Source organism: Homarus americanus, unplaced genomic scaffold (genome assembly GCF_018991925.1).
Source record: "Homarus americanus isolate GMGI-L3 unplaced genomic scaffold, GMGI_Hamer_2.0 scaffold55047, whole genome shotgun sequence".
NCBI classification, from domain to species: Eukaryota; Metazoa; Arthropoda; class Malacostraca; order Decapoda; family Nephropidae; genus Homarus; species Homarus americanus.
The window spans coordinates 565685-579278 of record NW_024724199.1 but is presented as its reverse complement, the minus strand read 5'-3'; the positions used below and the strand labels follow the sequence as shown (position 1 = coordinate 579278).

Genomic DNA, 13594 nt, shown 5'->3' with positions numbered 1-13594 from the left:
TCGCCCCCACTCAAGAGACGTCATGAACTACCTGAGCGCATGGGACGTTATATAAGCTGGAGTTTATATTTAACTCAATATATATTTTAAAAGAGCGATACTGTATGTGATACTGTATGTCAAACTCAAGCATAAATTCAATAAAGAAATGAATAACAAGACGATGTAATTAGGTAAACAAAAACAAAAATGACTGCTATCTGTATAATGTTATTCATAAGCGGTGATTCTCAACAGAAAAAGTGAAGAAAAAATATATGGGCAGGTTAAGTTTGGTTAGGCTAAGTGTGTGTGTGTGTGTGTGTGTGTGTGTACAGAATAAGCGACACTGTTCTAAATATCAAGCAAATGCCGCTGTATCAAAATCCGACGTGAAATTAAATGAGTTAAAATCAGGTGACGAAACCCTGAGTATATAACCATTTTAATTATGAACGTCTCTCTCTGTGTCCGTCATAACCACGGCGGATCTCACGCTATAAATATATGACTTAATTACTCTTATAGATTGGAATGTGGCAATCTAATCTCTCTCTCTCTCTCTCTCTGGTTACGGTTCTTAAGTCACAAGGTTGACCACTGAAAGACCGTCTTCATACATATTATACAAGGTGGTCTTCAGGTCGTCTGCTGATGCCCACACTAACAAACAGGTGCGTCTACCTGCCTCACATTTACCGCCTACAAGACGACCTTTGCGGAAGTGTTTCTCTGTCTGACGGTCATTCTGTCTGTCTGTCTGTCTGTATGTATGTTTATTTGCCACTCTGTATGTATGTATGTCTGTTTGTTTGCCTGTCTGTATGTGTGTATGGTTGTTTGTTTGTTTACGTGTCCTTCCGCAAGTTTGTGCGCGCGCGCTTGTGTGTGTGTGTGTGTGTGTGTGTGTGTGTGTGTGTGTGTGTGTGTGTGTGTGTGTTCCTATATATGGCTCACAAGTAGACCTTATTCTAAGAGAAGGAAGGCACTAGGATCGATGAATTCAATTAAAGGCCCCGTAAGAAATACAAAATTTAGGAGGGAAGACAAAGACAGCCTGGCTACGTACGGAGTGAAGATGGCTGTGGTCGCCAACCGTAAGATATCTCCTTGACTTATTGCTAATTACTATAAATTACTTTATCCTAAATCTGTCTTAGTTCTTTCTCTTCTTTCTTAAACTGAAATGACAAAGTTTAATCATTCTATATTTTTTCTCTCAGTCTTCCATCGTTTAAGGATATTCTCTCACGTAGGTATTCTAATTATTAAAAAAGTTATTTATTTATTTTTGTCTTGATTTCTATTCCAGTATTAACGTCACCTATTGTCTTCTCAGTGAATCCTGATACTGAAAGGTTTCCTCTGTCCAAAACCTCCAGGGAATATTATTATTATATCTGCAAATTTGTCGGGTTTCACAGCTGCGTCTGATGTTTCTATTGACTAAAGGAAGCTGTTATCTCCCCATGAGTCCACTGATCCAATCAGAAGCCGCACAATAGTTCGTCCGGTTGTCCGTTTGTCCATTCGTTCTCGACAATTTCAAAATGAATATACAGACCCCCCAAAAAACCTTGATCAGATAAGATTCCACAAGTATCATTTCGATGCATTATACTCAGCTGGTAACCGCTTGCCTGACAGTGTAAATTAAAGTTTTGAGTTACGCATTTGACTGTATACAAAACTCTGTGTATGTTTTCGAAATAGTTGCTTTGTGTTGCTGTGAAGTCAAACATCAACGCATCACAGTCTTGCCTCGTCCCTGGTGGCAGATCTACAAGTTTGTCCTCCTCTGTGTATTATAGCTACGCCAACACATCACCTGGGCGAGAAAACAAGTTACCGACAAAAACTCTTCCAGAAAACTTACAAATTGTATCCAGTGTGTGTGTGTGGGTATCCAGGACAAGTGTCAATAATTCAAAGCTGTTTGTGTGTCGGGATCCCAGACCTGTTCTCTTATGCTCTCTCTCCTCTGATATGCTAACACTACACACTCGCTCATGATGGTATTGGCCTCTTTTTTCCGCCTTCCTTCTCTCACGAGTCAGAAGCGAGAGCGTTCATTATATCTCGCAAAGTCTTAACTGGTAAATCTCGTCTTAAGTCCAGCCCAAAGACCAGAGGAGGATTTAAAAAGGGGGGGGGGTAGGAAGGAGTGTGAAGATAGGAGGGAGGAAGGGAGGATGAAAGGATATGAAGATGGGACTGATGGGGAGGGAAAAGAAGGTGGAAAATGAAAAGAAGGAGGAGGAAGGAGGAGGGGGGGCTTATAAATAGATGGTTGGAGACGAGGAAGGAGAAGAGAAGTGATGAGAGAAAATAAAAGAAACATCTAGATGGAGGTGATGAGAGCGGGGAGAACTGAAGCTGAAACTGAGGATGATGAAGCCTTTTACAGATACATTAGAGCTTAGAACCTTATAACGTCATCATGCTTCTGACTGGTGAAAGTAACCCGAGGCGTAATATTCTCCGGTCACGGTGAAGCTTCCATCCTACCCTAACAATAACAGGAGTACAGCTCTCTCTCTCTCTCTCTCTCTCTCTCTCTCTCTCTCTCTCTCTCTCTCTCATACCAGCAGAAGAAAGTATTATCCGTAATAAATCACTAAATAAAATCGATAAACTTCCCTACTATATTTTCCTTCTCTCACTCCAATAGCGTTATCAGACAGTGGTAAGCCTAGTGAGGAGCTGACACCCCGTAAAATTAAATAGCCTCTGGTGGTCCAACTCTTTCACTTCTTACTAAAAGGAAAGTCTCATTAACCTTTAGGAAAATATCGTAAAGGTGTTCCGGGTGTTGGTGTGTAAGCTGCGTTAGTGTAGTAGAGTAGCAATCTTCTTGACACTTGCGGGAAGGAAATGATTATATGTATTCTTTTATCGGTAGTTCAGTTATTCTGTCAGTAATTAAGTCAGTCAGTCAGTCAGTTAGTTGGTGTTTATTCCAAGTAGTCAGCTAACAGTATTAAATTGCTGTAACTATTGGTGTGAAGTGCCTTTTTCTGTGTGTGTGTGTGTGTGTGTGTGTGTGTGTGTGTGTGTGTGTGTGTGTGTGTGTGTGTGTGATCCACTTCACATCGTGGAAAAACATAAATTTCGCCACCTTATTTTTTGTTCCCTGTCAATTACGTGAGCTACTGATTACTACTCATTTGTTCAGGTCAAATATATAAATATCAGAGTACGTTTAATTATGTGAATGAGTTTAAAAAAATTTGGATCTCATTTGATTACATTTAATGAGTATAGTTTGGCTCTCGACTGATTGGACGAAATACACAGTGTTAGTCCTCACATAATCTCACAGTACGAATAACGAGAGCTCGAATAACTCACTCACTCACAGTAAAAGCGAAAGAGGAACTATTTAGGTTTATCTACGAGTCTGAGAGAGAGAGAGAGAGAGAGAGAGAGAGAGAGAGAGAGAGAGAGAGAGAGAGAGAGAGAGAGAGAGAGAGAGAGAGAGAGAGAGAGAGAGAGAGAAAGAGAGACGAAAACCACAAGAGAAAAAACCCACCCGTGAGAGAGCATCATCTGAAGCTCATTTGACCCCCGGAGTAAGAAGAGGTTCAGCCACTCATTAGGTGACGACAAGAACTGCCTCACACACCCTATAATTGACTTTGAAGTGAGAGAGTAAAATATCACACCCCTTCAACCTGTCGAGGAGAAAAGACGTTCCCCTGACACCCAAGACACCTGACTCTTATCTTGATGTGTGACGTGTGCTTATCTTATCTTATCTTAACAACTGGACAACCAATGATAATGAAACTACGATATATTTTGGCACAGAAGACCAATAATCTCCCTTAATATTGATATACAGTAGTTCAGGTTTTTACGTATTCTGCCGGTAAGTAGCTCATGATCTTAAAATAATGCCTACAACGAACTAATTCATTATTAACCTAACACAGAAAATGATAGCTGAGGTGTTAACAAGAGCGTTATGAAGTAGACTGTCATGAAATATAACACAATAAAAGATTAATTGGTCTAGATGAACTCACAGTCCTCATTCCATATGCAACTCATGTACGTCGTATCGCTAACACGAAACTAATTAAAATGTCATTATTTTGACTTAGACTTTTATGACTTTATGTTAACTTCATTAACTTTCAGCAAATTCTTACAAATTTTGGCGATATCATTTCCGTCATGTGTTAGCTGGTCATTAATGTTTCATGAATAGAAATGCGAGACGAGACACAGAAAATGTAAAATATATTGCTTTAATTCATTACCATAATGAAAAGCTGTCCATGAGTTGTACGTATGACTGGGAGGCGGTGGCGGACGGAAATAAAAACAGGCTTTTTAATTGGACATATATTACACACACACACACACACACACAGACACACACACACACACACACACCAAACACTCTTCACTAACACTAACAAAATACAATACCAGACCCAAAAACCAAACTAATGTAACCTAACCTAACCTAACCTAACCTAACCTAACCTAACCTAACCTAACTTAACCTAGCCTCACCTAGCCTCACCTTGCCTAATTTAAAGTAACCCAACCCTCTTAAATCTAACCTAACTTAAACCAATCGTAACTTAACTAAACCTATATTAACTTAACCAAAACTTACCCAAAGTAAAGTAACTTATTCGTAACTTAACTTAGCCTATAACCTAACATTTTATATAACTTAATCGTCAGCAACGGTTAAGTTAGGATAATTAACGGTTAGGTTAGGTTAGCTTAGGTCATGGGTTCGAATTCGGATCGGGGTTTGGTTTCTAGTCGGAGGGTTCGGAATATTAGGGAGTCCGTGACAAAGACCGGCGACGTAGCACCGGGCTTCCATGAACTGGTTAGTGTGATTACATTTAATGACGTTTCCATTAAAGAGAGGAAATGGATATATCAGTCACGTCCGGAGTACCTGATTCAATATGCGGTGCTTTCAGCCTATTGTGAATTATGGGTAAGGTGTTTTGCTGGCTTGTACACACCTGCTTAATCAACCATGGCAGGTGCTTTCATCGCGTCTCTCTCTCTCTCTCTCTCTCTCTCTCTCTCTCTCTCACCCAGCATGATATAATGGACTTCCGTAATTTGCATTTTTTTTAAACCAGATTGGACGCTGCTGAAAATTAGTCGTAAAAATCTGGGTAATTTTGTGCCCTGCTGTCAGTAAATGATATCGCCCAGTTAACACTACAGAGGAAGCTGTCTGAGTAATAACCATTTTAAAGCACCAAACTATTATTTAACACACTGATTTACGACCCACTGTTGTCTGGATTACCATGTATGTTTGTATGGACGTATGTATGTATGTATGTATGTATGTATGTATGTATGTATGTGAGAGAGGTCTGTATTTGTATCTCGTCTCTCTTATCAGTGAGGTTCGAACCGTCCCACCTCGCCCCACCACAACACCGACCTTCACTACAGCAGGAATACATCGCCACATATGTAAACCAACTTGGATACTTCAGACCAACGACCATTAACTCCTGGCCAGCAGTTAATGTTAATATACTAACTAATGGTTAAGGTCTAAGTACCAACAAACTGTACGTGCACTTTGGTATAAATGGACATGTTTAGAGCCAACACCGGCTGTCAGGACATCTCTAGGGTTCAGTGTTCCTGGATTAGTTCTGATCACGTCTTGAAACTTTATGGAGATTTTACTGGCTATTAGAGGGAAAAGATGAGAGAAACAGTAATAGAGTGTAGTTTAATATTAAGTACCAGAAGGTAGAAGAGCTTCACCTCCGTCTACTCTTACGACAGAAGTTGATCAAGACGTTTGGAAAGAAAAGGTGACTTACGACACTGATATTGAGATTGTATAATGAGGGCGTTAAGGAGAAGTTATTATAAACAAGCAGAAAACTATCAACTATTTAGAATTATGTAATACTAATATAAATATCCTGTGAAAATAGTGAGAGGGACGAGGCTGCTAGTGGAGTGGGTCCTGCGCTACATCCACCACTGATTTTATTTACCTTAGTCTATTAATCTCACTCCACTTAAAAGTACGTACGATGGATTAGGTGTAGGAAGCCTCACAGGGAATTAAAATTGCTTCCACTAAATCTTCCTTTTGATGGTTTGCGAACACCTACGTGTGTGTAATAAATAAATAAATAAATATATATATATATATATATATATATATATATATATATATATATATATATATATATATATATATATATATATATATATATAAAGAGAGAGAGAGAGGAACCAAAAGTTAAGGGGAAGGACAACGTGGGTCATCCATCATGGGAGGAGAGACAGACTCTCCTAAGTGCTTGTTGCTTTGTGCAGGCCACGCCTCCTTAACAACCCTTTGTGACGCTGACCAATGACCTTGACAGGACAAAGGACGTCAGTTAAAGCCTTTTATAATCAGCAAATGTTTACATCATAAAACACGCTTGAAAAGGCAAAACAGTGTCGACCGCAACTTTGATTCTTAACATTAAATTTCTTTCAATACAAATAAAAAATGCCAAGGCAAACGTGGTTAACTATATCAATAGTACTAAACTGGACGAGGGCTACGGTGTTAGCTGAAGCAGTGAACACAACTGACGGCCTCATGTGCTAGTGTTCTTCCGGTCCTTGCACGCGGCCCTCCTCACTAACGTAATTTAAGGCCAATTCTCGGTTACCCTCGCTGTGAATTAAAATGAGAGCCACAGCCTAGAGCACAACACAGAGATCCCCGCGGCCACAAAGGATTAACGCTAATTGTTCAGCTGTTGTTCGTGCCGTGTGTGAGAGCCCAGAGGAACAGGATCCGCTCCCTGGCATGAAGACCAGCGTTATACTGAGGGAAGAATTGATTACTGGTCGTCCTAGGAGCAGGATTACGCAGCTCATGATCACTAGCAATAAGAGGCTCAACATGGAACTTATATGAAATACAATATTTGATCGTCATCGCTACACTAATGTGAAATAAGTTAGGAAACGACCATCAAAAACTGAAATAATATACATGAAAGAAGAGAAATACCTATGTCGGTTTATGAGTCTATGAACTTAACAGTTTTCTCAATTAAACTGACAAGAAGATTAAATGACGCGTCTTTATCGCCCACTGGAACGATAAAACAGTCATCTCTGTCCGTTTATGTGTCTATCTGTGCGTCTGAAGTGTTTAGGAGGAGTACGGGTAGAATGTTTATACTTTTACATGACTTTTACATGATTTTTACAGGACTTTTACATGACTTTTACATGACTTTTACATGACTTTTACATGACTTTTACAGGACTTTTACATGACTCTTACATGACTTTTACATGACTTTTACAGGACTCTTACATGAATTTTACAGGACTTTTACATGACTTTTACAGAACTTTAACAGGACATTTACATAACATTTACAGGACTTTTACATGACTATCACATGACCAGCATCAAACATGAATATCAGTGACCTGTTCCTTTCGCCTGTGTGTATTTTCCTCTCTGTTGCTTAGATAACAATGATGCAGACGACTGGCCTCCGTGGGGCTGCCGTCACTCGTGCTGAAGAATTCACTTATAACACGGACACACAGACATACGGACACACAGACATACGTACACACAGACACGAACACACAGACACACGAACATACAGACACAATACTGTAAATATAATATAGCTACAGAAATGGGTACGAAAAGTAACAACTAAATATTGCCCAATAATGCAGGTGTCAAGCTGCATTCCGATAAGCATTACGTTGCAAAATACATATTAAGCTGATTGTCTCCCCGCGCAGAACGTGGCATTAAAAAAATCTTAATGGAGTCAATAATTAGTGCTTTACGTGGATATTATAATGATAGGGTCATTAAATGTATATTGTGCGTGCTGTTGTCAGATGCAGAGTGGGTGTTATGAGTGCGTGACTTGGAGCTTCAGTTTTTTAGTCTATTGGTCCGTGAGTCAGTCCGTGATATACAACAAACTCCTGCCTTCATTACGAGCGAGATTCAGTTTCATATTGATATCATTAATGCTTATAATAGGTTCATTGCAGAAGCGAAAAGTGGGTATTATTTCATTGTAGGAGAACTGAGCTAAAGGACATTTCATAACTTCAGCCTTGAGATAAGTTCACAAGATTTCAAAACGCGTTACAGAAACATGTACTCAGATTTATTATTTTTCTCCTTGAAGAGTTGTTCGTTTCGTTAGTGTTCGTAGATAAGATGACTTCAATAAATCCAATCAAACGTATTATCAAAGTCTATATATATATATCAGTGTATTCAGTATATCGTCAGGTGTATATATTTCTTTGGCAGGCATTACTGTTGGTTGAGTCAAGTTATGTATGATTTTTCACTCAGTCAATACAGATCCTGCCTAAGTCCCGTAATCATACACAATGAGTCTATTGACAGCCGGTTCATTTAACAAAGTTCTCTTTGAAAAGTCCTGCCCCACATTAATAGGTATAGAAGCTAAGTAATGAGATCAATTAAAAAAGGAAAAAAATACAATTGATTTCAATTTCTGTTAATTAACACATCCGTCTGTCGTTGTCAAAAGCAATTAATTGTATATAATGGAAATCAAATAATCATTGGGCACACATTAGCTGCTGGTGTGCTCGACGCTGCAGGTCAAATGGGCTCCCCAGTCTCGTTAAGTCCTGGTACATCTAAACCCAACCGAACCCAACCTAACCTAACCTAACCTAACCCAACCTAACCTAACCCAATCTAACCTAACCCAACCACTAGTACTGTGTTGTTCGACCAGCCACCGTGTCTTAATCAGAGACCTAAAAACAGTTACATGACTTATGTAGACGCCAGCTGGACACACTGGCTTAGTATCATGCATTATTTTAATGTAATTTGAGAAACACGTGAAGAAAGCATTTCCTAGATCAACAATACAAAATAGAGCAATACAACCAATACATAAAACAGCTGTAATATATATATATATATATATATATATATATATATATATATATATATATATATATATATATATATATATATATATATATATATATATATATATAAAACACACAATAAAAATAAATAAAAATATTCCACCAATCACAAAATATAAATATGTAATATACAATAAAAAACAAAAATGTAAATATAAAATACATAACATACATAATACAAACTATAAAACACACAATATACAATATACAAAATATGAAAGACACAGAATACAACAGCCTACACCCTCAATATGCAACTAAATTATGCAATGTACATCACACAACAACACAAAGAGAGGAATTGCTTGGAGTCCCTCTCAGCCTTTGACTCAACTTAAAGGGAGGAAAGACGAGACACACAGACAGACAGACAGACAGACATAACGGAGCCTCACCCCCTCCTCCCTCACCCCTCAGACCCCTCACCCCCTCCTCCCTCACCCCTCACCCCTCCCCCCTCACCCCCCCCTCCACCTCACCCCCCCTCCCTCCACCCCCTCCCCCCCCCCTCCCCTCACACCCCCTCCCCCCCTCACCCCTCCCTCCCCCCTCACCTCACCTCCCCCCTCCCTCACCCCTCCCCCTCCCACCCCTCCCACCCCCCTCCCCCCTCCCCACCCCTCCTCCCCTCACCCCTCACCCCCCCCTCCCCTCCACCCCCACCCCCCCTCACCCCTCCCCTCCCCTCCCACCCCCCCCCTCACCCCCCTCACCCCTCCCCCCTCCCCCCCCTCCCCCCTCCACCCCTCCCCCCTCACCCCTCCCCTCCCTCACCCCCCCCTCCCCCCCTCCCCCTCCCCCCCCCTCACCCCTCCCCCCTCACCCCCTCACCCCTCCCCTCCCACCCCTGCCCCCCCCCCCCTCCCTCCCTCCCACCCCTCCCCCCCCCACCCCCCTCCCCCCCCTCACCCCCCCTCCCCCCACCCCCTCCTCCCTCACCCCTCACCCCTCCCCCCTCCCCCCCCCCCCTCCCCCTCCCCCTCACCCCCTCCCCCTCACCCCCCTGTGTTATTGTGTCCTCTGCCTGATTAAACATAAAACTATATATCAATTAACATGAGAATAAATCATCTACATACGTATCTATTATTATCTATTTAGCTGTTTTGATTTAGATAGACACTTTATCTGTCAGTCTGTCTGTCTGTCTGTCTGTCTGTCTGTCTGTCTGTCTGTCTGTCTGTTTGTCTGTCTGTCTGTCTATTTGTCTGTCTTTCTGCCTGTCTGTCTGTCTTTTTAGTTAATATTTTTTTTTATGAATTACGTTTCGACATTGATTGACAGGATGACAAATCAAATATTATGAATTAATGAATTTATTACATGTCATATAAACAGGATCTGAGGCTGACTATTTACCCAGGAACTGAAGTGTTAAGTGTACTGGACACTTTATGTTCCATTACCACACACACACACACACACACACACACACACACACACACACACACACACACACACACACACACACACACACATTAGTTACGTTACTGTATAGTTATATGTATTTATGTATATATTTGATCACTGTCTATTTTATTACTCATATGTTTATCTAATATTGATTAATTCATTTATTCGCCCAGTTATTATTATTATTATTATTATTATTATTAGAGAAAGGTGATAAAACCAAAAATCAGTCACGTATGTTAATGTATTAGTTGCTATTTTGTGTGTTTTATGCCTTGTCTGTCTGTCTGTCTGTCTGTCTGTCTGTCTGTCTGTCTGTCTGTCTGTGTCTCGCTACCATTTGTAAACCACCAGCAAACGTCGTTAAACAACCTGGTTATATATGTCTAGGTGTTATGCCTATAAATTTATTTCATTTTTCTATGGGGGTTGGGAAAGGTCAAAGGTCAAGGTCACACAGTAAGTGGTTCTGACCCCGGGAGAGGAGACTATCAATTAATTTCCTCACTTCTTTACCGCCAAAAAAAATCGAAATCTTTCAACTAAGGTTATTAAAGTGTAAGATAAAACTCATAAAGATTACACCCACAGGTATCAAGTTTTTTCTTTAACCATGATCATGCAAAGGTCAAGGTCAAAGTCAGGGTCAGGCGGTCACAAGGTCACAAGGTTCTTCAGTAAGCCTTAAGGTCTTTGTATATAAAATTGCCACATCATATTCTGAGCCATCAAATGAGACCTTTTTCCTAGACGAGTAATTGGAATTCTCTCAATTATCGTTTGCTGTGATGATGGTGAATAAAACGTCTCTTTGTGGTCGATGTTATGACGGATTATTGACGCATCAACAACTAAGGGTCTTTAATATTTGGGATTATTTATTTTATTTTATTTTTTTTAGGTTTTCAGATATTTTTTAAAATTTTCGTGAGCTTCCCGACTTAAGTGAGTATTATAAATTAGTAAAGAATTTAATCATCAACAAATAATAAATAAAAGCAATATATTTCCCTCTCTATTTTTAGTATTATATTGTACTGAATATTTAAAGAGTAATTATACTACACAGGTGTATATATAAAGTAAATATTAATCAATTTTGTATTTTATTTATATCTTTAATTTCTATCAATCTGGAACTAAATTTGTTTCAAGTATCATAATTTCTTGATGTTAGTGCTGAGAATTACATTACGGAGTGAACAGGCTTTGTGTGAAATATAACAGAGTCTAGGACTGCTTTAAGTGTCCTGGTGGCCCAGAGGTAGCGTTCCCCGGTCACAATCATAAGATCGGGGGTTCGAATCCTGGCGGGGTGAGGTGTTGATATGTAGAAGTCCTCGTGCTTTATTGGGATATATATATATATATATATATATATATATATATATATATATATATATAAGAAATACGATATATAATTGCAAAAGAATAAAACAGTATACTTGAAGGCGTCGCTAACCAATTCTATACTCTTGTTCACTGCGGACTTTTTCGACTATTGGAAATAATTGGATTGCCGTAATTTAATTAGCCAAATATTAGACACCTCCTTTTTTTGACATCAATCTAATTAATACTGAATGAAATATCAAATGACTGTATCATTTACACAGTTAATTAAATTATAATTAAAAAAAGTATTAGTTTTATATTCAGGCACATGGACATATCTTGTGAATTATTTACCTCATAGGTATTAAAAGCGACCGAAGCCTCAGGGATTAGGCAAAAAAGTATAGTGGTATAAAAGGCGGAGTTTTAACATCATAATTACCTTTAATCAAAAGCTTCACTAAAAATGTTGACTTCAATAATACTTTCTACCTCAGGATTAATATTTTGAGTCAATACAGCCCATTACGTTCTGATAATATTTAGGCATGAGTACCCTAACTAACCCACACAACCATTAGCTCTTCTTTAAATACTAATATTATAACCACAGCAAAAATTACCTTTACAATGAAATGGCTTCATTGAGTCAGGCTATTAGGGAACTAACTCAATTGGAGACATAGTATATTATGTAAGTCAAAACTTTGTTGACGCATTGATATCTGTGAGTCACTTATGAACAGTAATGTCTCAAGCATTCTACATTAATTACACAGGTTTAAGCTTTGCCACCTCCACCACAGCTCCTCACTAGTCAGGTCTATTCTCTACCACCACCACAGCTCCTCGCTGGTCAAGTTTAAGCTCTACCACCTTCACCACAGCTCCTCGCTGGTCAGGTTTAAGCTCTATCACGGCCACAGCACCTCGCTGGTCAGGTTTAAGCTCTACCACCTTCACCACAGCTCCTCGCTGGTCAGTTTTAAGCTCTACCACCACCACAGCACCTCGCTGGTCAGGTTTAAGCTCTACCACCACCACAGCACCTCGCTGGTCAGGTTTAAGCTCTACCACCACCACCACAGCTCCTCGCTGGTCAGGTTTAAGCTCTACCACCAGCACAGCTCCTCGCTGGTCAGGTTTAAGCTCTACCACCTTCACCACAGCTCCTCGCTGGTAAGTTTTAAGCTCTACCACCACCACAGCACCTCGCTGGTCAGGTTTAAGCTCTACCACCACCACCACAGCTCCTCGCTGGTCAGGTTTAAGCTCTACCACCACCACAGCTCCTCGCTGGTCAGGTTTAAGCTGGCCAGACATACGGGAGGACCAAGTCAACGCGTAATTAAACTCGACACTAAACAGAGCAATAAAGTGTAACACTTTCTTGCGGGAGAAAAGCAATTTTCTAGGCAGCCTAAACTGCTTTAAGGAAAGAGAAAACGAAGCTGATATAGAAAGTGGGAAGACGGCACACGGAGAAGGTTATAACGAGTTACCGGTGTTAATGCTTAATGCTTCTGGGAATGGGGCGTGGGTTAATGCTGAGGCAAAGACTAAAATACAAACCCATAAACGAAACCCCGGCCTGAATAACGCATATTAGAAACACAGCTTATGTGAGGTGAGTTAGGTTAAGGTCACGTTATAAGGGAGAGATAGTCCACGTTCGATTAAGTTAGATTATTGAAAGAGAAGAGTAAGCTAGGTTAAGTTAGCTTAGGTTAGGTTATGCTTAGATTAGTTTAGCTCAGGCGAATCACCATCAACAATCAACCACCATTGTCAACTACCGTCACAATCAATCATCATCAATCACCACCATCAGTCAACCATAATTATCAACCACTATCCTTAATCAACCATCATCAACCATCACCAT

The 13594-nt window shown here is 40.0% G+C and overlaps 1 protein-coding gene across 1 annotated transcript in view; it reads left to right on the top strand.

The window, feature by feature from the left end:
• Positions 1 to 13594, top strand: part of LOC121864086 — a 216359-nt gene that overhangs the window by 99295 nt on the left and 103470 nt on the right. The window lies entirely within an intron of this gene.